This window comes from Pinus tabuliformis, chromosome 6, assembly GCF_031772625.1.
Source record: "Pinus tabuliformis cultivar Carrire ecotype Pingquan chromosome 6, CPIR1, whole genome shotgun sequence".
NCBI classification, from domain to species: domain Eukaryota; kingdom Viridiplantae; phylum Streptophyta; class Pinopsida; order Pinales; family Pinaceae; genus Pinus; species Pinus tabuliformis.
In genome coordinates this window covers 962,364,325-962,387,351 of record NC_142292.1, presented here as the reverse complement: position 1 = coordinate 962,387,351, position 23,027 = coordinate 962,364,325, and the positions used below count along the sequence as shown (strand labels likewise).

General features: G+C 36.5%; 1 pseudogene; it reads left to right on the top strand.

Moving 5' to 3' along the window:
- The first annotated feature begins 17,256 nt into the window (after positions 1 to 17,256).
- On the top strand, positions 17,257 to 19,325 carry LOC149262158 (inactive LRR receptor-like serine/threonine-protein kinase BIR2 pseudogene; annotated as a pseudogene).
- The last annotated feature ends 3,702 nt before the right edge of the window (positions 19,326 to 23,027 follow it).

Sequence of the window (23,027 nt, the reverse complement as noted above, 5' to 3'; positions counted from 1 at the left end):
CATATTATATTTGAATGGAAAATAAATAAATTTTGAATCTAATCTTGTCTGGCAATTTATTTTTATTGGAAAGCCTTTTACTTCCCCTATAATAACATTTTTTTACCATATTACCTTGCATTAATGTGATGGAAGATAAGTGGAATAAAGGACTTAACATGTTCTAGAGGAAAAGTAAAGTTGAATTAACTATTTATTTTATAGAATATCATTTAATATTGTATATTTGTTCTCTTGAATGGTCCATGGCAGTATCAACAATTATTGAGAACTTCTTCCAAATTCCAGTCAATGTGTTTATTCTTCAATTAAACAATGAATGTATTTGTACTATCTCTATTTCATTGAAGGTATTACTTGAATCCTTGATATGCAGAATTTTAGTTATTTGAATTATGTTGGTGTTTTCCTTCTTTGAATCATCAATAGCATGCCCAAGAACGTAGCATCATGTTGACACCCGAAATGGGAATACAACAAAGGCAGTTGCCAACGAGGGAGAAAATCCAATCATAGGCCCAAATTAGACCTATTTTCATTTGGAATGGTGATCTCAAACTGGCATGTGGGCCCGATTGACACTTTAGGGCCAGGGATCCTTTGCTTTGAATTATGAATCACTTCTAACCGCTACTAAGGTTTCTATGCTTACCTCTATATCTAATTATCTAATTGATACATAGTGAATATTATTCTTTAAGAATAAAGGAGGTTAATTGATTGGTTGGAAGAAGCTGAAGAGCAGGTACACCATTCATTTCCTTTATTAAAATAATAATAATAACGATTGTAGATTTATCAACATATTTATCTATCCTACAACCATTATAAGTGTAATCCACATTGAGACCCACCATCTTCATCCATTTTTATACCATTATGAATCTTGGCATCTTCATAGACTTCTGCAAACATAAAAGATCCATAAATCATTAAAATTAATAGTTACCATACATGAGACGCATATTTGTCTTCCAGAAATTTAATTGCATTAATTAGTAGGAAGAGCATTCTTTTACAAAATATTGTAAAAAAGGAGTATGAACAAGAAATAACCAACCTCTAAACTTACACTCACCCACCTTTCCTCTTTGAGGAGCCTTCCTCTTTATACATTAAGTTTAGTTACAATTTTTTCTCTGTTGGTAACTCTTTCGACACCAATGCAACATTGCAACTTATTTGATGATAGTTGTTGCCTATACGTTTTCCAGGTTGTATGAATATTCAAGATTTTGGCTATATGGGGACTTTTCATCTTCTACAATTGTCTTTTCCCTTACAACATTTGGTCAACTAATCTTTTAATGTCTTTATTCATGCCAATGGTGTAACAGTCAAACTAGATTGCCATTTTGGTGGGTTCAATGATGAATTCATCAATCGAATCATCATCTACCATTGAAATATACTCTATATTCGTAACTACATCAGTCTGGGCGTTGGTGATTTCTTTAAATTTTAATTTGATTTGGGTGGCAGTGGGAAAATCCTCTACGGGCTCGAGGTCCCATTCCTCTATTATGTTTGCAGTGGTGGCCCACATTAGCTTGTCCAAACCATTAGCCTCATCCAAAATCGCTTTAACCATCTCCAAACATTCATGACCAAGGATTGGTGTTTGGCCTTTTACTTCTTATCAATATGGGGTAGCAAATTTGTAGCATCATAGTGTTTATTTTTCCATTCAATAATTTGGTCGAGAGCATTGCTAGTTGTATTTCAAGATTCTGATTGGGCATTATTCTTACTATTTGTTTTCTCAAAGTGTGCAAAGTATTCTTGGATTTCATCCAAATTTTTCATGAGAGAGTGTTGAACCTTATGGAGTCAATTTTTGATTTTGAGAGCCTGCACTTTAAGCATTTGTAGATTAACATGGGCCTTCTATGCTTGTTCAACCGTAGCATTGACTTCTATCCTGTGATTTTTCTCTAATAACTTTAGCTCAGTGATGTGAGTTTCCTTCAGTTGTGAAATTTTTTGTTCATATTGAGCCTTGAAGGACTCCAAAAGTGTGATATGTTGTTCTTCCAATTTGTCTTGATGCTCGATCTCCATTTTCTGTTTTTTCTCTTTCAATTTTCTACAACAATGCGACCACCTGGTTTAATTGTTTCACATCCATGGATAGGCTTTGATTTGTCACCTTGTTTTCCATGGTGATGTCTCCTATAACAGAGGAAATTATTACAACAAAATTTTGATTTCTTTGGCCAATGACACTCCATATTATCCTTTGTTGAGGGCCTTTCAAAATAACTGCCTCTTTCCCTCGTTGTTCCTATTTTTCTTGTTTGAGAACATTGCAAATGATGGCCTTTCTAGATTTATTATAGTGATAATCCATAAGTTCTACAACTTCATCACTAAGACACCTAGTAATATCAATAATAGGTACAATGCTTTCTTGTTTAGGGATCAAAGGAACAAAGGAAGTAAGATGTTGATAAATAATGGATCTTTGTATCAGGATACTTGTTAGAGTGCTTGCCTCAGGGGCCTTCTCTTGTTGAGACATTTTGGGGGGATTCTCTAGCTCCTTTCCCTTCATAATCATCTTCTTCGACATATCGAATTCTCCTTGTGGTTTTATTTCGACAATAACGACAAGTTCTCTTATTTCTTTTCTAGTTTCAGCTTCAAGCCGCTTCTTTTCTAAGGCCTCAAGTTTATCCTTTCCCTCTTCATCTTTGTATTTTCGGATTGCCTCTATCTCTGGAGATAATTTTTTTCTCTCCTTTTCTCTATACCCTTCTCCAAGATATTGGAAAGGCGACAAGTCTGCTTGTTCTCTTTCTTCCATTCTCTGGTTGGATTCTTCATATGTCAAGGTGTCTTGAAACAATGGGTCGACATGAAAGGACATATTTTCATAGTGTTGCAAAAGTTTTACTGATTTTCAATGTTCTTTAATTATACCATGCGGGTCGTTCCTTCTAAAAATACCAGTCAGGAGCTTAAGTTCCTTAAGACTATATACTTCCTTCTTTGCTGGTGGGAATTTTTTCAGTGCATCGTGGTTGATTTTGATAAGAAAACCTAGCCATGATCTCTTATAATTGTATGTCAAAACAAATTTTATCCCTACTCTGTTAGTATGATAAGAAATATCTCTAATAATCATTCGATCGAGGACCAGTTGTGGCATTAGATGAGGGGGTATCGAACAACCATACACTCAAATATATGTGTAGTGCTCTGTTGATGATGCTAGAAATCTGTCAACCAAAGGGTACCCTTGATGTGAAGTCCCAATTAAACCTCACATCATTTGGAGTAGGAGCCCCATCGAGAATATCGGCCCAGTTGCTATGTATTCTTATAGATTTCCCTTGGCTCTAACTATTAGCAAGAGAAGAATGTGTGGTGCCTTCAGAAAGCAAGAAGGTGCACTTGGTGAGTGTTTGATTGTAGGTGTGTTAAAATTCTTCTACTGTGGAGCGAAAGAGTAAAGTGAGCCTTTTAGAGAGATGTAATAGTACCACCCAAGAAGAGACACAAGCAAACAAGAGGGACTCATCTAAAATCCAACAGAATAGTCCACAAAAGGTGCGACGATCATTACAACCAATCAATGAGAAATGGATTTCTAGCATCCCGTGGAATAGTCCACAAGGATGGGTCAAAAATAACAACCATTACAACACAGTCTCACTAAGATAAGTACTAAAATAACCAAAATAGTTCAACTACTTTAGCACATATGAAAGAAAACATGAAATACGCACATCCACAAAATATTCTTACAAATATTCATAATCCATGCATGAAGAATGTGTCAGCCATGAAGCCTTCTTTTATTAAGTAAAAGTTCCAAGACACATGTATATAATGAACATCACTAGCTCCAATAGTGGAGCGTTGGAGCCACTCCTTGCTCCTCAAAAGAACTAGCTTATCTCTCTAATGCCTTGTGAGAGGAGCCAAGGTGAAAAGTCCCTTGCTCATACAATGAGGGTGTATATATAACCAAGAGGTGATGCTTCACCTTCCTTGTGAATCTTTGACTACCCTCATGATTGTTTGACTTCCTATGACTTTTTGAATTTACATGACTCTTCATATTCTGAATGTGTCCTTTGGACTTCCACTTTACAATACATTTTGAATAGGTAATTACATAATCCACAATAATGATGTGGAATATGATGACTTGTGACAGGACATGACATGACACTGATGACATGGACTGCATGATGATGTGACAGTGCCAAGTTTTACCTCCTTCTGCTTCTTTCTTTGTGTCTTCTTGAAAGGATGGTACATGTTCTTCTTCTTCCTCATCCTTATGACTTGAAGATGAGGAATCTTCCATGTGATCTTGATCTTGATCTCATTGTTATAGTCTGGTGTTCCTTCGTCCTCTCATATGATGATAATTTTATCTCTTCTATTCCATATGTGTCTTCTAGCATGTCCTCCTTACCTATCTCCCTCTTCATCATCTTGCCATGGCATGATAAGGAACATGTTTCTACAATTCACTCATGATGAGACGACATCAGTCTGAAAACCCACTAGTCTAAGATTATGGATATTAATCCATTGATTGAGCCGAAACTAGATGGAAGGATGGGAAAAGGGCTTAGTGACTGCACAATTTTGTAGTTCACGTAGTCAAGGGGAGCCTTGAGCCTTGAGATTTTGTATTGCGTAATTCAGACTAGGCTGAGGGAGAAAACTGTGCAATTTTGGAGATCAAGGTGATAGGTTGAGGGGATGAGCACTGTGAGAGCACATTGTGCAGTTCTGGGAGACAAGGGAGATTGTTCCATTGGGTAGTTCAGGAGCTCAAGGATGAGATTGAGTCTAGATACTACGGAATGTGCAGTTCAGTCTTGGTTGGAAAGCATGATTGTGTAGTTCTCGGCTTGAGCATCAAGGTTGCAAAATGCGCAGTTCTGGGCTTGAGCATTGTGGTTGCGAAATGCACAGTTATGGGCTTGAGCATTGAGGTTGCGAAATGTGCAGTTCTAGGAGGCAGAGATTGTGTAGTGCCAAGAGACAAGGTCACTGCTTGAGAGTTGAGACTACACAATATGTAGTTCAGGAGGGCTGGATGAAGCTAGGTTGCTAGGAATTTTCTGACATTTTGCTAAGTGTGGGATCAAAGAGACTGTTGTGAACAATGACATGCCTTGAATGTGATCACACACTTGAAAAAACTTAACGACATAAAAAAATAGATCATATGAAACATGTTAACAACATATTTCCCTTAATACGACAACTTTGCGATGACTCTACGACAAGTGCGACACTAAAGGTACACTTTGCAATGACTGTGGCGACACTTGTGCGACTGTGATTAAAACTTTAGGAATGAGTGTGTTTGATGTTTACATGGTTAGACCAACTACTTCACACAAAGATAACCCCTTGAAACCACTAGAACAAGCATACATACATTGTATGACAACTAACATGCGAAAAGACGACAATTTGCAAAACTCACTGAAATGGAAGTACAAACGTGGCTAAAATGTGAGAAAATGTCATTGTGAGTGCACACTAACTATCGACATGGATTAGACATCGTACATGCATAGTGTTGATGGAACGTGTTATGCTTTTCCAAGCTTACGTAAAATAATGTGCTCATGCACTTGTTACAGACTAAGCACGCATGAGCAAGTGACTTCAACACTTCCAATCCAAGAAGGGAGCTCAAAAAGCATCAGTTGACCAAAAAGTGACTATGGAACGACCAATCGCAAGATGCGCAATCGACACCAAAATTCGAGTGTACGCAAAATTTTGGAGGGTGTTTGTTGCAGTGACAACACTTTGCGACACACTGGTAGAACTCCAACTTCTATTCCTTGGTCAATTCTTTCTGGCGGGGTCTAATTATTTAGGAAGTATTGATTCATTGTTTAGATTTCCATGCTTCCCCACTTACCCCATGCATAAACATAATCCCCTTCATTCCTTTACTCGGTTAAACACAAACATAAGACTGTTGATCACACAATGTTTTGAGTCAGGATAGGGTAATGAAGTTTGCGAGCTTTAAATTTTCAGAGTATAGTTTTTTCATCTCTAGTGTTGCTCTACTGCTAGCAGACCTAGACAGTACCTTGGCAAAGTCACTTCAGGAACATAAACATTGCTTTGCTACAAGCAGGCATGGATAGTACCCTGGTAGAGTCACTTCAGGAACACAAACAGTGCTCCGATGCCAGCGAGCCTTGATAGCACCTCGATGGAGTTGCTCGTTTCACATCTCAGCGCAGGAAGCCTTTCCCTTCTTTCACCTTTATTTATTTATTTATATAGGATTGTGCATCAACACTTATTTATTTCATGGACAAAAGAGGGATCCCGAATTATTAATATTTGGAGAGGTTGTCCCTTCAGAGAAGCATATATAAGACCTCTGATATTAGTTTTATTGTTTAGATTTCCCCTTGTCCTTCTCTACTTGATTGGATCATCTTGAAAACATGGAAACATAAAAAACTGAGTGCAGGCATGAGGTTTCTAGAATAGACATGGATTTCATGGTTCAACACAAGGCTTTCTTAACTCAAGGATCATATTTTCCATCGAAACATCATCAACCAAAAGATATAACCAAGACAAGGAAGAAGGGCAAAGAGTTAGCCAAATGTTGTAGTGTTACAAAGTCCTTTTCTATTTTGCCACATTCCCTTTGAGACAATAGCGTGTCTTCATGCACAGTCCCACAAAACGAAAGGAAAGACAAGACAACAAGGAAGAAAAACCAGAAGACAAAAGGAAAGGAGGCTAACTAAAAAGACGATGCGAAACCAAAATGAGACAACACAAGACAAACTACAAAAAATGAATGTAGGATGGGTGTGTAGGTAAACTAACATGCAACTAAACCTACTCATAAGCTAATCATCTAGAAGGTCGAGGTCACGTATAATGGAATTTCCGATGAAGCCATCATAACTGCTTTCGACCTGCATTCACAAAGATACAAGCAATTAAAACTGATATAAAGTGATGTGCAACATAAAACATGAGAAATTGAATAACTTGCACAAAAAATTGAACGTCTTTCCTGTTAGCAGAAAGATAGGCCATAACCACTATTTCTAACCAGTTCACATTCTTACCTCTTTGATGAAATCCATAATTCAAAAAACCTCGAAAGCTTCTTGCAAATGTGTGTTCAACTATACCAAACTCCTTAGCAAGCGTGAGGAAAGATCAAAACTTGTTATTTGCAATGCATCTTGCCAGGTAAGACTGTTCCAACCATTCGACGATTGGATCATAAAATTCATGATAAGCCTCTTGAAAATCTCGAAATATATGAAGAGATGAATTTTCAATTAGAGGCACAGGATTACAATGAGAACATTGTGAGGGAAAATGGATATGATCATATTCAACAGTCATGTTGAGACAATGAGGACCTGACATAACCATCAGTGAAGGCTGAAGCGCCTTAATCGTTCGACAAAAATCTAAATAGTGAGGTGTTGACCGATGAAAATCGAAGGATGTGAAACAACTGTCATTGGATATAGTGGTGAGAAAATGATAAAATGAATGACAAACATTAAAGATAGAATAATGGTTAGATGGGCTAATAAAAGCATCGTATTCCCATTTTTTAATAAACTAAGATAAATCAATTTGAACATTTTTCGCAAATGCTCTGAACAATAGAATCATATTCCCCGCGCAATGAATGTGAGAAAATATTTCTTTGTAACTGGTAACACACTATATAGGCATCGTAATCATCAAAAGAAGTGAAAAGGAATTCCAATACAAATAACACATGAAACCAATCAAGATGCAGTGAACAAAGAAGAATTTGATTCGCACAATAGCTCATGCATTCATTCGTACTCAAGAGGATTTTAGGTGTGATGAGGAACAAGATTCACGATATGATATGCACAAGGAAAGCCAAGACCTACTCATCAAGAAATAAATCTGATAGATATGATTCCTTCAACCAAAGATAGTCTTTGGAATGATCAACTTCACAATTCCATGACACTATGAGAGATACATTTTCCAAACTCGAGTTTGATGCGAGATATTTGCATGAAGATGAATGAACTAAAAAGGATTCTTAAATTTGGTCATAAGTAAAATCTCGAAAGTTTGAAATATTACATCTGAAATACCAAACATCTTTCAAAAAGAGATTTACATCAATTGAAACCATGTAAAGAGAAGGATTGTGTGAGAGAAACCATATTTGACTTAGTTCAGGGGGCTTACTAGAGTTGTGAGATCATGACATAGCTATCAACATAAATTGAAGTGCCTCGACTACCTAGTAGGTCCTAGAACTTCTTAGTGTTGTAAAATCACATTTTGAATATTGAACAAGATCATGCATGGCTTGCAAATCACTGCTACCACTGGTTTCAATAAAGCTATTTCTCAACAGATCGCATCCATTTTTGTCATTGTTGTTATTGGATTTTTCAACTTTAACAACCAGATTACTCAAGTCAAAAGATTCTTGTGATTGAAAATTTGAAGATGAATGAATCGGGGAAATTTCGTGAGCAAGCGTGGAAATTTCGTGAGCAAGATCGGAGAACCCTTCACCCACATCTATGAGTGGAAGAGACGTACCCCCTCCTCTGGATCTTCAAGCTTATTATTTTGGATCTTGGTGGTGACCATGGTGGCATTGGACTCCACATCGATGCTCTTTGTAAGTTCCCTTATCGGGTTCTGATTCAGAGTCAGATCCTGCGTCTGATTCAGAAGCCTTCAGCTCAACCACTAGTCACTGCTTGGCCCAACACTCACTTGTATTATGAGTGGAGCTCTTATGGAACCCACACCATTTTTCTGTGTCCTTCTTCATCTTCGTGGTGTTGTTCTTTGCTTGCAACTTCGGCTGGTTGTCCTAGGTAGCCTTGCCTTGGCTTGGTTCTTAGTTTTGTGGTTTGGGGGCGCCTTTTCCTTGCTTTGGATTTGTAGATTGAAAGTCCTGCTTCTTCTGTTGAAACTTCTGCTCAATCTTGACAACGTACCAATACGCCATGACGAGCGAGGAAATGTCCGGGAACTCCATCTCATCCTAGATGTCCTTGTGCAGACAACCGCGGTACTTGAGCACCAAATGCCGCTCAATATCCTTGATACCCAGCGCCGTGCGAAGGGTATCGAAAATATTTGTGAACTCTGGCACATCTTGGTCCTTTCCCTGTCGTAGCGTGGTCCACTTTATGTATTTGTCTTCATAGCTCTCGACCGGGTAATATTGTTCCTTGATGGAATCTCAGAAAGAATTCCATGTGGGTGCGGCTGAAAACAATGAGGGTTCACTCTCGTCTTTTTGTTCACAATAGGTTTCCCACCAGTCCTTGACATGTGGGGCGGCTTTGAGAAGAGCAAAAGTAATTGTTTCCTGATTGGAAATTGTCATGAATTGAAAATACCCTTCCAACAGATTTAACCATTTATCTAGATCGTCTGCATCTATCCAGTCTTTGAATATGGGAATATCGAAGTTAACTTGTACCTAAAAGGAGTGGTGCCTCTAGAGTGGCTACTGGATGAAGATGCATCGTTTGTGGGTAGTCGTCCAAGGATCTGGGCAAAGTTATCCATCATCGCATCCCTCTGTCACTCAAGGGCTTCCTCGAGCAACATTTTGAAAGGATCTCCTACCCCCTCATATTTTTTTTCTTCCGCCATGGGAGGTCATCGGGTTTTATGAGGCTGATCTTGAAATGGTTCAACCAGATCAAGCCCTAACTTCTTATATCCTGACCTCGTTGGGGACATGCAAATAAAAATAGAGAAAGAGCAGACCACTCTGATACCATTGATATGAACTTAAACAAGAATGCAACAACTTACAGATATAATCATAAACATAGAGATGCAACAGAAAAAGACTTCATTTCATTAATAGAAAAATAATGAACTATGCTTACAAACAAAATGAAAATAAGATAGCTCGGGCAATGGTAGCTTATTTCTTAGAAGAGATGTGGCGATTACATGCTTCTGAATTGTGTTAGAATGAGGCTCAAGGTCCTATTTATTATTGGAAAACATGAGAAAACCATAAACAACCAAAACCCTAACCCCAGGAGATGTGACACCAAGAGTTTGTGGGCCCTGTTGGGGTTAGTTGGGCAGCCAACTTCCCATGGTTGTAACTTGTTCATATTATCTCCGTTTGGCGCGTACGATACCTTTTTGGAAAGGTCTCACCGAGTACTATAGGTTTTTCCGCAGACTCGTGCTTACAACTACAAGCCTGCCACGAACCCCAAAAAAATACCATTTAAGGGGTCAAAACTGCTCCTGAAGTTCAAGACCCGACAAACTGCTAAAAATAGTAAACGCTGCAATGAACAAGGAAACAAATGAAATTGACTGGGGGGTCTACGTGGAATAGGTGGGTGGCCACCAATATCCACGTGGAAAAATTTGAGGGTGAGCCAATTTAGATAAGAGGTTCAAAACATATTCAACGGGCTCGGCTTGTCAACTGGACCTCCTTCTAGCGCCAATTGTTGACGGTGTTGGAAATCCATCAACCAAGGGGTCTCCTCGATGCGAAGTCCCAATTAGACCTCACACCGTTTGGAGTAGGAGCTTCACCCAGAATATCAGCTCAATTTCCATGTATTCTTATAGATTTTCCTTCGCTTTAACTGTTAGCAAGAGAGGAACGTGTGGTGCCTTCGGAAAGCAAGAAGGTGTTCATGGTGCATGTTTGGTTGTAGATGTGTTGAATTTCTTCTATTGCAGAGGGAAAGAGTAAAGTGAGCCTCTAAGAGAGAGGTAATAGTACCACCCAAGAAGAGACACACACAAACAAGAGGGATCTGTCTAACATCCAGCGAAATAGTCCACAAAAGATGCGACGGTCATTACAACCAATCAATGAGAAAGATTTGTCTAGCATCCCGTGGAATAGTCCACAAGGATGGGACAAAAATAACAACCATTACAACACATTCTCACTAAGATAAGTACTAAAATAACTGAAATAGTTCAACTACTTTAGCACAGATGAAAACAAACATGAAATACAAACATCCGCAGAATAGTCTTACAAATATTCATAATCCATGCATGAAGAACATGTCGGCCATGAAGGCTTATGTTATTAAGTAAAAGTTCCAAGACACATGTATACAATGAACATCACTAGCTCCAATAGTGGAGCGTTGGAGTCACTCCTTGCTCCTTAAAAGAACTAGCTTATCTCTCTAATGCCTTGCATGAGGAGCCAAGGTGAAAAGTCCCTTGCTCATACAATGAGGGTGTATATATAACCAAGAGGTGATGCTTCACCTTCCTTGTGAATATTTGATTACCCTCATGACTGTTTGACTTCCTATAACTTTTGGACTTTACATGACTCTTCATATTCTGAATGTCTCCTTTGGAATTCCACTTTATAATACATTTTGAATAGGTAATTACATAGTCCACAATAATGATGTGGCATATGATGACTTGTGACATGACACTGATGACATGGACTGCATGATCTTTCTTTGCATCTTCTTGAAAATATGGTACATGTTCTTGTTCATCCTCATCTTATGACTTGAAGATGAGGAGTCTTCCATGTGATGTTGATCTTGATCTTCTGTTATTCTGGTGTTCCTTCGTCCTCTCATCTGATGATCATCTTATCTCTTCCGCTCCATAGGTGTCTTCTAACATGTCCTCCTTCTCCATCTCCCTCTTCACCATCTTTCCATGACATGATAAGGTACTTGTTTATGCAATTAATTCATGACGAGACAACACCCGTCTGAAAACCCCCAAGTCTAAGATTGTGGATATTGATCCATTGACTGACCCAGAACTGAATGGAAGGCTGGGAAAAAGGCTCAATGACTGCGTAGTTTCATAGTTCAAGCAATTAAGGGGAGCCTTACGCCTTGAGACTGTTCAGTGCGCAGTTTAGGCTAGGCCGAGGGACAAAACTATGCAATTATGGAAATAAGTGTGACATGCTGAGGGGATGAGCACATTGTGTAGTTCCGGGAGATAAGGGAGACGGGGTCATTGTGCAATTGGGTAGTTCATGAGATCAAGGATGATTTTGAGGCTAGAGACTGTGCAATATACAGTTTAGGCTTCACTGGAAGGCATGCTTGCGTAGTTATGGGCTTGAGCACTGAGGTTGAGAAATGCGCAGTTCTGGGCTTGAGCACTAAGGTTTTGAAATGCGTAGTTATGGGCTTGAGCACTGAGGTTGCGAAATGCGAAGTTATGGGCTTGAGCATTGAGGTTTTGAAATGCTCAGTTTTGGGAGGTAGATAATGCGCATTGCGCAGTTCCAAGAGACAAGGTCACTTCTTGAGGGTTGAGATTGCGCAATGCACTGTTCAGGAGGGTTGGATGAGGCTAGGTTGCTAGGAATTTTCTGAAATTTGGCTAAGTGTGAGATTGAAGAGATTGTTATGAACAATGATATGCCTTGACTGTGATCACACACTTGAAACAATTTGATGACACAAATACATATATCATCCGTAACACATTAAAAACATATTTCCCTCAAACTTTGTGATGACTTTACGACCAGGGTGACAATAAAGGTACACTTTGCGACAATCATGACGACACTTGTGTGACAATGCTTAAAACTTTGGGAATTAGTTCAGATGATGTTTACATGGTTATACCAACTCATTCACACAAAGATAACCTCTTGAAACCACCATAACAAGCATACCTACATTGCGCGACAACTAACATGCAAAAAGGTGACAATTGCCAAAGATCGAACGAATCTTGTGATATGTAATCAACAGTGAAAGTAACACATGCCAGAGAAAAGATAACATGAAAAAGCCACTAATTAAAGTGAAAGCAAGTGAAAATGACAACTGAAAACATGAAAACGATTCTCACAAAAACAAAGGTGCGCAGGGGCAACAGTTTGCAAAACTCACCGAAACAGAACTACAAATAGAGCTAAAATGTGAGAAACTGTCGTTGTCAGTGGGCACTGATTGTTGACATGGATTGGACATTGCACATACATAGTCTTGATGGAACGTGGTATGCGTTTCCAAGCTTGCGTAAAAGAATGTGTTCATACACTTGTTACAGACTGACTATGTTTGAGAAAGTGACTTCAACACTTCCAGTCCAAGAAGGGAGCTCAAAAAGTATCAACTGACCAAGAAGTGACTACGGAACGACTGATCGTAAAATCCACAGTAGGCTCCAAAATTCGAGTGTACACAAAATTTTGGAGGGTGTTTGTCTCAACGACAACATGCTCTTTGTAGTACTGATTTCCCAATCCTCAAAGAGATTTCTGGATTCTTCAAATATTCTAGGAGCTAGAAAACCAAAGAGAATTTGGTGCATTCGGGCTAGGAAATTGTCACAAATCTCGTAAAATAACTTGGGGTAGTAATCTACCCATAATTCTTGGCAATAGATATGGATATGTGGCATTTTGGATATCCAATTCCAATTCAAACCATGAAATTATTTGACAACACAAAAGGCATATATTAAATAAGTCAACATGTTATAAGAGGGGCCTTGATTTGTTGGGGCTTCTTTTACCTTTAAAAGGGATTTTAATAAGTTTGTTGACAAAATGTTTGAAAATTTGAATATGCGACCCATTTGAACTATTTTTGTCGCCAAAGGAAACCATTCAACTTTAAAGTGAGAGCCATTGAACTCACCATATAAGTGATGATATAATTGACTAATCATCAGTGTGAGATGTTGAAATGGTGTCTGCATGTGCTGAGTAGGGTAATTCTTACATTAGCACGCTCCTTGAATGAGTCATTGTCCCACCACCAATACCTTAAGATTTTGATGAATTTCAGGCGAGTGATGAAGAAGTTATCTAGGAACTGCTTATTCAACTTAATTTTTGGAGGCTTCACATAATAATGCGACCGAAAACACTGAGTAGGGTAATTCTTACATTAGCACGCTCCTTGAATGAGTCATTGTCCCACCACCAATACCTTAAGATTTTGATGAATTTCAGGCGAGTGATGAAGAAGTTATCTAGGAACTGCTTATTCAACTTAATTTTTGGAGGCTTCACATAATAATGCGACCGAAAACATCATCCTTTAGGGATGCCACAACTTCTCTTGAGTTGTTGATTATGGCTTCTTGTCGTAAATCGACATGCGCTATGGCCAACCTCGTCATGTTGTTATACGAATTAATGGGTGGTCTCATGGCTATACGATATATTTTGAATTTCCTAATCTTAAACATTGCCTTGAAATTCTCATTACTTGCCTCAAATTGAGAGTTGGCATATGTTCTGTAAATTCCCCGTGTCAGGGTACACGTCTGCTCCATCAAAGACTTCAGTTTCCATGAAGCGTGTTTCACTCACAAGTGGATCTAGCATGATGGACTACTTACCTTTTGCCCCTTTCCTTTGACATTTCTTTTTAACTTTCATCGTCTTTGGCACCTACATGCAATAAAGATATGTGAGTTTCAAGATAGGTAACCAATTGATTTTAAAATTAAAATCATATGCATAGAAATATTCCTACCTAACGGAGTTAGATTTGACACTAGCAGACTTTGAGTTGAGAATGTAACCCTGATTCTGCAAGCAGGCAAAGTCGAGGCGGGGGATTGTGCAAATACATAGCTTGGAATGAGTGTGGGTAGTATTTGAAGCCTTCACTTATAACAATTAATGGTAGGTATGGGAAGGTTTTAATGCACTCTTGAGAAAGTTTTAATGTAGCCTAGAAAATTCGGCGCACTAATTTTCATCATAAATTCTGGTTTGTGCAGGAATTGAGAGACTTCCATTGGAAAATCCTAGCACTGGCACAATGAGATCGCGCCAATGGCTTTTAGGCCGTTGATGATAAATCAAAGAAATTGGCATCACAAAGGTTTCAAAGAAAGCATGAATTATTTCCACCCCTACAGAAGAGTTTGATGGAAGTCGTCTCGCATAGGGCACGATTGAGTCTCGATGGAAGGCCATAATCAACGTTTACTGGTATAAGCATTAGTATCAAGAACGATTGATCGAGGAGAACGCCGGGATAATTGTTGGGACTATCTTGATCTTAATTTTTCCACTATGGTATTAGCATCGGGAAATCGAAGAGAGTAGGAATCTAGAACTTCGTTACAACGAATTTTGTCCAGCTCCATATGTCTGATATAGGCGATCATGTGGGTTTAGGGTTTATCTCTCTAGTACATCCTCGGCTTCTAAAGTGGAAATTTCGGTTTAAAAACTTTAATTTCAATCTCCAACTTCCCATATAGGGCATAACATGGGGTACAGGAGAATGCTCGGACACATCATCGACGAAAAAGAAAAAGGTTTAGTGATTGATATAATGGATTACCTTTGACTTTCGACATATGGATAAAACCTTATGACCTATTCAAGGTTCTTTCTAGGGATTGCTTGATAGCAACTCTTAAGCTTATAGGAAGAAAACCATGGAGGTTGCCCCTCCTCCCCATGATTGTTCAATCTTTACTAATTGTGAGGGAAAGGTTGTTGGGCACAAGAGATCATTCTCATCCTAAATTCTTTCGAATGGTTTGTAAAGCTTTTTGTTCAAAACATTTTTCTTTTTCAAAAATATTCTTTTAATTCTTATTGCACTTGATTTGAGTAATTTGAATTGTGACAATATTTCATATGCATTTGAATTGTAAGTTGATATTTAATATTATGCCTTTTAATATTAGTTATTTATGATATGTTGAGATTCATCTCTACACTAATAATTGTGTTCTTTATGGGTTATAATTTATTAGTGTTCTTTATAGGTTATAATAGTGAAGGTTTAATTGTGTTCATTATCAGTTATGATAATGAAGGCTTGCATATTTGTGGAGTATCTATTCGTTTTTTAAACCATGAAACTAAATATCTCTATATTTGATTTGAAAAGATGGTGTTTTATTTTAAATTTTACTTTTACAATAGTTGCATATTCAATTAAATATTCATTAAATTAGAAAGATTGTGGATTATTCCATTTTAAATTTTATTTTTACTGTTATTGCATATTCAATTAAATACTCATTAAAAAAGAGTAAGATGATCAAATGAAGAATAAAGAAATATACATTTTTAAAAGTAAAATCATGAAATTATTATTATCTAATTTTAAGGTCATGAGATCCCCTTGTAAGAGTAAGATGATCAAATAAAGAATAAAGAAATATACATTTTTAAAAGTAAAATCATGAAATTATTATTATCTAATTTTAAGGTCATGAGACCCCCTTGTTAGTGGGACAAGGGGCCCACATCCACTCAACCATTTGAGTGTTAAGTCTACGAAGGCATACATACTCTACCCCCTCTAGTTTTGAACTTATGACCACTTAGGAGGAAACACATGCTCTTAACCATTAGGCCCATGAATTATTTATTAAAAATAGAGAAATATATATATTTGAATAGATTCAATAATTTACTCACAAATTTAAAGCTGTATAATAATTACCTCGAAAATATTGTTAATTATTATTCAAATGTATAATAATTTATATTAAACTAGAGAGATAGAATATATATGCTTTCCTAGATTTAACAATGAAATCGCTAAAATTCCCTGTCCTACAAACAAAAAATTTTCATATACTAATTTATTAAGACCTTAATAAATAATAATAATAATAATTTTTATGATAATAAGTATAGTATATGTAAATATTAAGAAACAACACAATATACATAATGAAAATGCAATGAACTTAATAAATAATAATAATAATTTTTATAATAATAAGTATAGTATGTGTAAATATTAAGACACAACACAATATACATAATGAAAATGCAATGCTCAATTCAAAATCCAAGAGATCATAGCAATTTTCTAAAACTAAAGCGAGTCCGTCCGTGGACCGAGCATTGGAGTCAAGCATGCCGTGTTGACTCCGATGTCGAAGTTTACCGCAATCGAACTAGACTCGAAGATGCGGAACAACTACCGAGATGGAAAGCGAGGAAGACTGCGCAGCAACCATCGATTTGCCGTCGGAAGCTGCCCGGCAGACAAACTTGTACAGCCGAGAAAATAGGTAGAAAAACTATAACCATTTTGTGTTTCACTCGTCGATTCCTGAATTTTGTAGAAAAATGTTTCGGGTGTTGACCACGGAACTGACCCCATGTTTCGGGTGTTCACGATTTCTTCATTATATAAGTAGGTCTTTCACAGCAGTCCCGCTTGAGTAGGGTCGGGAGTCTTTGCTTTTCAGTGTGTTTTCACTGAGATTAGGGGGACACAGGGTTGTGAGAAACGATCGGAGAGCATTGATTAGGCCATGACAATTTTTGGGTGTTTGGGCCTTCTGGGGTTCATGCTAGTGATTTTCCAACTGATATGCCTCATTTCGTCCCAGCCCATTTCTCAAGGAAATGATATACAGTGTCTTAAGATTACTTCCAACGAATTGAATGACCCTCTTGGGAACCTCTACAACTGGAACTTCGATAACACTACCGAGGGGTTTATTTGCAATTTTGTGGGAATTACTTGTTGGCATAATGATGATGACAAAGTGCTGTCAATTTCGCTACAAGATTTGTGGGTTGAAGGTGAGTTTCCATCTGGAGTACAGTACTGCAAGAGTATGACGAGCTTGACTCTCTCTCAAAACAGTCTTACGGGTGCCATTCCCAAGGAGCTCTGCCAATGGCTTCCTTATCTGGTAACCATTGATCTCTCCCAGAACAAGTTTACGGGACCTATTCCTGCTGAGCTTGGCAATTGCACATACCTCAATATCCTCCACCTGAATGGCAATCAACTTACAGGGGAAATTCCCTGGCAATTGACACGGCTCGACCGTCTCAAGGACTTCAATGTAGCAAACAACAAGCTTACTGGAAATATACCTTCATTCACTCGCAACTTTTCTGCCTCTAATTTTCAGAAGAACCCTGGGCTATGTGGACCTCCCCTTTCAAAGACGTGCACAGCACCGATCAATCCCATGGTTGTCGCGGCTTTTCTTCTGTTTGGCATAGTGTTAATTGTCTGGATTTTACTTGGTCTTCATTGGATGATTTCTGAAGCAAAAAGAAGAAGATCTGCTAAAATCCCATTCCCAACATCCAGAGAGCCCAGCGATTGGCAGAAATATGTACGAGTTCGGAGATCTGTTAAAGTTCGTTTGTTCGAGAAGCCAATGAGAAAGATGAGATTGGACGATCTTCTGGCTGCCACTCAAGACTTTAGCGCAGACAATATCATATTGTGCGGAAGAACAGGTATCCTCTACAAAGGCAAGCTGCCCGATGGGTCTTTTTTGGCAGTAAAAAGGCTCCGCTCATGTTCACAGGGTGCAGAAGATTTCAAGTGCGAGATGAAGACATTAGCCCGTCTGAGGCACCGAAATCTTGTCCCTCTTCTGGGCTACTGCATTCTAGACGAAGAGAGGCTGTTGGTGTACAAAAATATGGCGAGGGGAACGCTCCTCAGCTGCCTCCATGGCGTTTATGGCGACCATAATACGCTCGACTGGGCGACAAGACTGAAGATCTGTATAGGCACCGCCAGAGGACTCGCTTGGCTTCACCACAGCTGCGATCCCCACGTCGTGCATCGCAATATAAGCAGTGGAATCATCTTTCTAGGTGAAGAGTACGAACCGCGCATTAGTGGATTCGGTTTGGCCAGACTTCTGAATCCCGAGGACAGTCACTGCGTTACCATTTCTTGCTCTGGAGAAATGACCACTGATGAGGTTGTGGAGGAATTTGGGTACGATGCTCCGGAAACGTGGAGGAACTCGTCTGTTGCGACATTGAAAGGCGATGTATACAGTTTCGGAATACTTGTGTTAGAGATAATCACGGGGTTAAGGCCGCGTGACACCATCATGGATGAAGAAAGTAGGAATGAAATGACTTTCCTTGAATGGATACATGGTCCTTTTGTACATGAGGGCGCCGACTGTATAGAGCAGGCAATACAACGCTATCGCGCGAATCAGATGAATGTATTATCAGAGGATTGGATACACCGTCTTTTTGCAGAGAAAGATTGTGTTGAGGGGGTAAAAGACAGGTATCGTGCTAATCAGATGGCGGAATTATCCGACGAAGATATTTCAGCCGTTGCAGAGGTGACCCGCGTGGCATTTGAATGTGTGAATATTAATCCGGGAGAGAGGCCATCGATGTATGAAGTGTACAAGCATTTGATGAAGATTGGAGAGAGGTATAGTAGCATTTCAGACGACGACGACGAGGAAGTCTCCCTTCTTCAATACAATCCGGCATCATCCGGTTAATGGCGTTGTCGTTTAGACACAAGTGTTAAATAGACCTAATGTTTAATAAATGTTTTTGACTATGATTTTGAAAATATAAAATTACATAATTAATTTTCGTTGTCGAATGATTTTATTATTTAAATTAAATTTAATGTATTGACAGAACGTAATGGATATCCTAAAAATACACATGGTAATATTATTAATGTGTGGCGTGTTATTGTTAAAACAGGTTGTTTTTTCGGGAAATTAGGGAAATTTTGGTAAAATTTTAGTAAAATATGGTAGGGATTTTTGTAAATCTAAGTTATAGTTGTTACATTTTAAGATTTTAGGTATCTAAGATGTTTAAGATGGTGATGAATATATTTCCACCATCAAAAACATGTTTCAAACACTACTATTGCAAGAATTTTTGAATTTTTTTGGCCCAAATTCCAACCACTTTTGATGGTCCAGACAATTCCTCCCCACCAATTTCTTCTATCAAAACTTGATGTTACTTTTCCTCCGCTAATTTCTTCTATCAAAACTTAATGTTACTTGTTAAATTAAATAGTGTTACGCACAATGATACATAAGTTTGAATCTAAGTGAATAGTTTTCCTCCTAAAGGTGGTTGATGGATTCACCATGTAAGGAAAATTTTCAAATTTCGATCTGAAATTTTATTGAACAAGGCGATAGTTAGCAGCTTAGCTTAATTATTGAATTTTGACTACCTTTAAGCAAGGGTTAAATTGTAGATACTCTTGCATAGCTAGTATAGTTAAATTAGAGTGAAAAAACAATGAAGACATACATGAATAGAATGAATAGATAAACAAAGTGTTTTTCAGTAGCCATACAATATTGCTAAAATACTAGAGCCATACTTCCAAGTTATGTCGCATTGGAAATAGCTAACACACACACACACACACACACACACACACACATATATATATAATTACACAATATTACATTTGTTCGAATACATTCAAATATCCAAACATCACAAATATAAGTGAATATACTAAACATGAACGATAAATATATGTTCTACACAAGTGAAATGAACACTCAAGAAGAGATTTTTATCAAGCGCAATAAACGAACTAATAAATTAAGAAGATGTTGAACCTATAATGCTTTATGTAATAAAGACACAATTACAATATTAATTTTAGGTGATATAAATTTTAATAAAATTGTGATTATTTTTTATTTTAAGATATTAATTTTTATTTCATTTTAGGCATAATTGACTAGTACAATTTCACCAGCACTTACTTAACTAGATTCTAATGTATTGTAAAAAAGATATAAAAAAAATTTACATTTGCATTAATTACCTTATAAGCTTTCAAAATGAATAAAGTATTTGACAAAAATTAAAAATATCATTTAAACAATATAAAATAATAATTTAACTAACCACTATCTTGTTGACTTTGAAAAAGGTATTGTTAAAATTTAGATTAAAAATTATGTTAGCTAAGCAATGTAAAATAATAATTTAGCCAACCATTACATTACTTAATTACCTGCATATTTATCAAAGTGGAACGTTTCATTCACTAAGACAATTTGGTGAAATTCTTTAAAATATAATTTAAATCATACTTCCATACATTTCAAAGTGAAACATTGCATTCAATAGAAGAATTTGATGATTTTTTTTAAATGTAATTTAAATAATGTATAACAGCAATTTTGTCCACAATTAGGTATATTTAAAAGATTTTTTTTCCTATCTATAAATTTTGAATCACAATGTTTCAATTTGTGACAATTTGGTGGGAATTCTATAAGTTAGTGGGATTTCCATCAATGGATTTTGAGTCTAGTCCACAAGTATGTTGACTAAATTTGCCTTTGTTTTAATTAAAGATAGCATTGAAGTTAGTCTATGATCTCAAGCATTTAGCAATAAAGATTCTCGGATGAAAAATATAAATATAAATGAGTATAATTGAAAGTTAGATTTTAGAATCAAAATTAAAATGTGATTAATAATAAATTAGTATAAATATATTAGGAAATGTGATTAATAAATGTAGTTAATATATATTAATTGACATTATTTTTTATATGATGTAGTTTATTAGTTTATAATGACGTAATATGTTATTTGATAGTTTATATGGTAATTTTACAATTATCTTACTTTAAAAATTAAAATTGAATATAATTTTTTTTGTGTAAGCTTAGCAAGATTACATCTACAACATGTCAAATATATCACCCCGATAGAGTGGGGAACTGATGACTTCACATCAAGGAGTGCTTAAGAGAGCACTCAATCACCGTCCATCCAAAACCCCGTGGACAAATTGAATATAAATTAAAAAATGCAAAATAATTAAATCAAAAATCAAAAGCACAAAATAACTAAATAAAACAAAATATATAATATTTTAAATTGTTGAATTAAAAAAAAATTAATTTCCAAAACATTCATCATAAACTTGACAAGACACTTAAGCACGTTGCACCTTCTTACTTTAGACTTGTATTTCGTTCTTGAAAAACTTTTGAAACTATTTGTGGCATCATCAATTCACATGTAGACTTTCACAGATTTTAGTGTGTTTTGGGCTTAGATTTAACTAGCCAAATTATGAAGCATTGTCCCCAAAGGTGCAATTAGTTGGCTATGACGTGTTACAAAACATTTTAACCTTATTTCCCCATCTTCCCAAATTGGTGGTATTTATTAAAAAGTTGGATGACTTTTCTCATAAATTTATTCTATGCAAAATATGAGTGGGCTTGTGGTACTTTTGCAAATAGTGTCATAGTGATTGCAATTAAATTTCACTTCCCCATTTTCAATAAAATACCTATTAAATAAATATAGTATTAAATCTTAATAGAATACATATGCCAGAGAGCTTACAGGGCACATTAACTTGTCCCATTACATGGTACGTATTGTACTTAATTGATTTAATTTAATTTATAAAAAATATTGAAGAGTTAGTACATTTAATTTGTTACATATATTAAATGTTATATTTATTTTAATAAATATAAATCTAATACGAGGCAAGAGGGATCCAATTTCTACATCTGCAATTTTTTTATGAGTTGAGATTATTTAAATGTTTTGTATAGTTATTTTTTTTCTTTAGATTTTTTTTTTAACCAAAATGAACAAAATTTTAACTTTAATGAGAAATAAATATTGTTACACACAATAATGTGAGTGATAATTAATTCTAACATCTCCATAAAAACATACCAAATGAAATATTAATTCAATGAATTTTAAATTGTTAATTTTTTTAATTAAATTTGAAAAAAAAATTATTAATAAACTAAAATAATTTAATTTAAAAAAATGACAAATAAATACAATTAAATTAACTTCGAGGGCTCAACAAGCAAATATATCTAGAATTCGGTGTAAGTGTATAAGAATTTGGTCCCTGGGAATTAGTGTACCAAAGAATTTATTGTTCTGGTTTTATTTTCAATATAATTACTATATAGTAAAGAATTTATTTTCTGGTTTTATTTCCATCTCTCTTCATTCCCAAACAATTTATTGCTCTGGTTTCAATATAATTACAGTATACCAAAGAATTTAGTTTCTGGTTTTATTTCCATCTCTATTTATTCGACAGTCTGATATTCTAGCCAATTCTCAGCCAATTCTCAGCCCCTTGGGAGGTCCTCTGCATAAATCGTGCCCCTTTGGAGCTGCTGCGCAGATGGGTCGAAGCTACCTGAGAACAGTGGATCATTTTCCGTCTAGTTTCCTTCCATTTTCTGAGCTTAAACATCATTGACACGCGTGTGGATAAAATAAAACAATAAAAATAAGAATA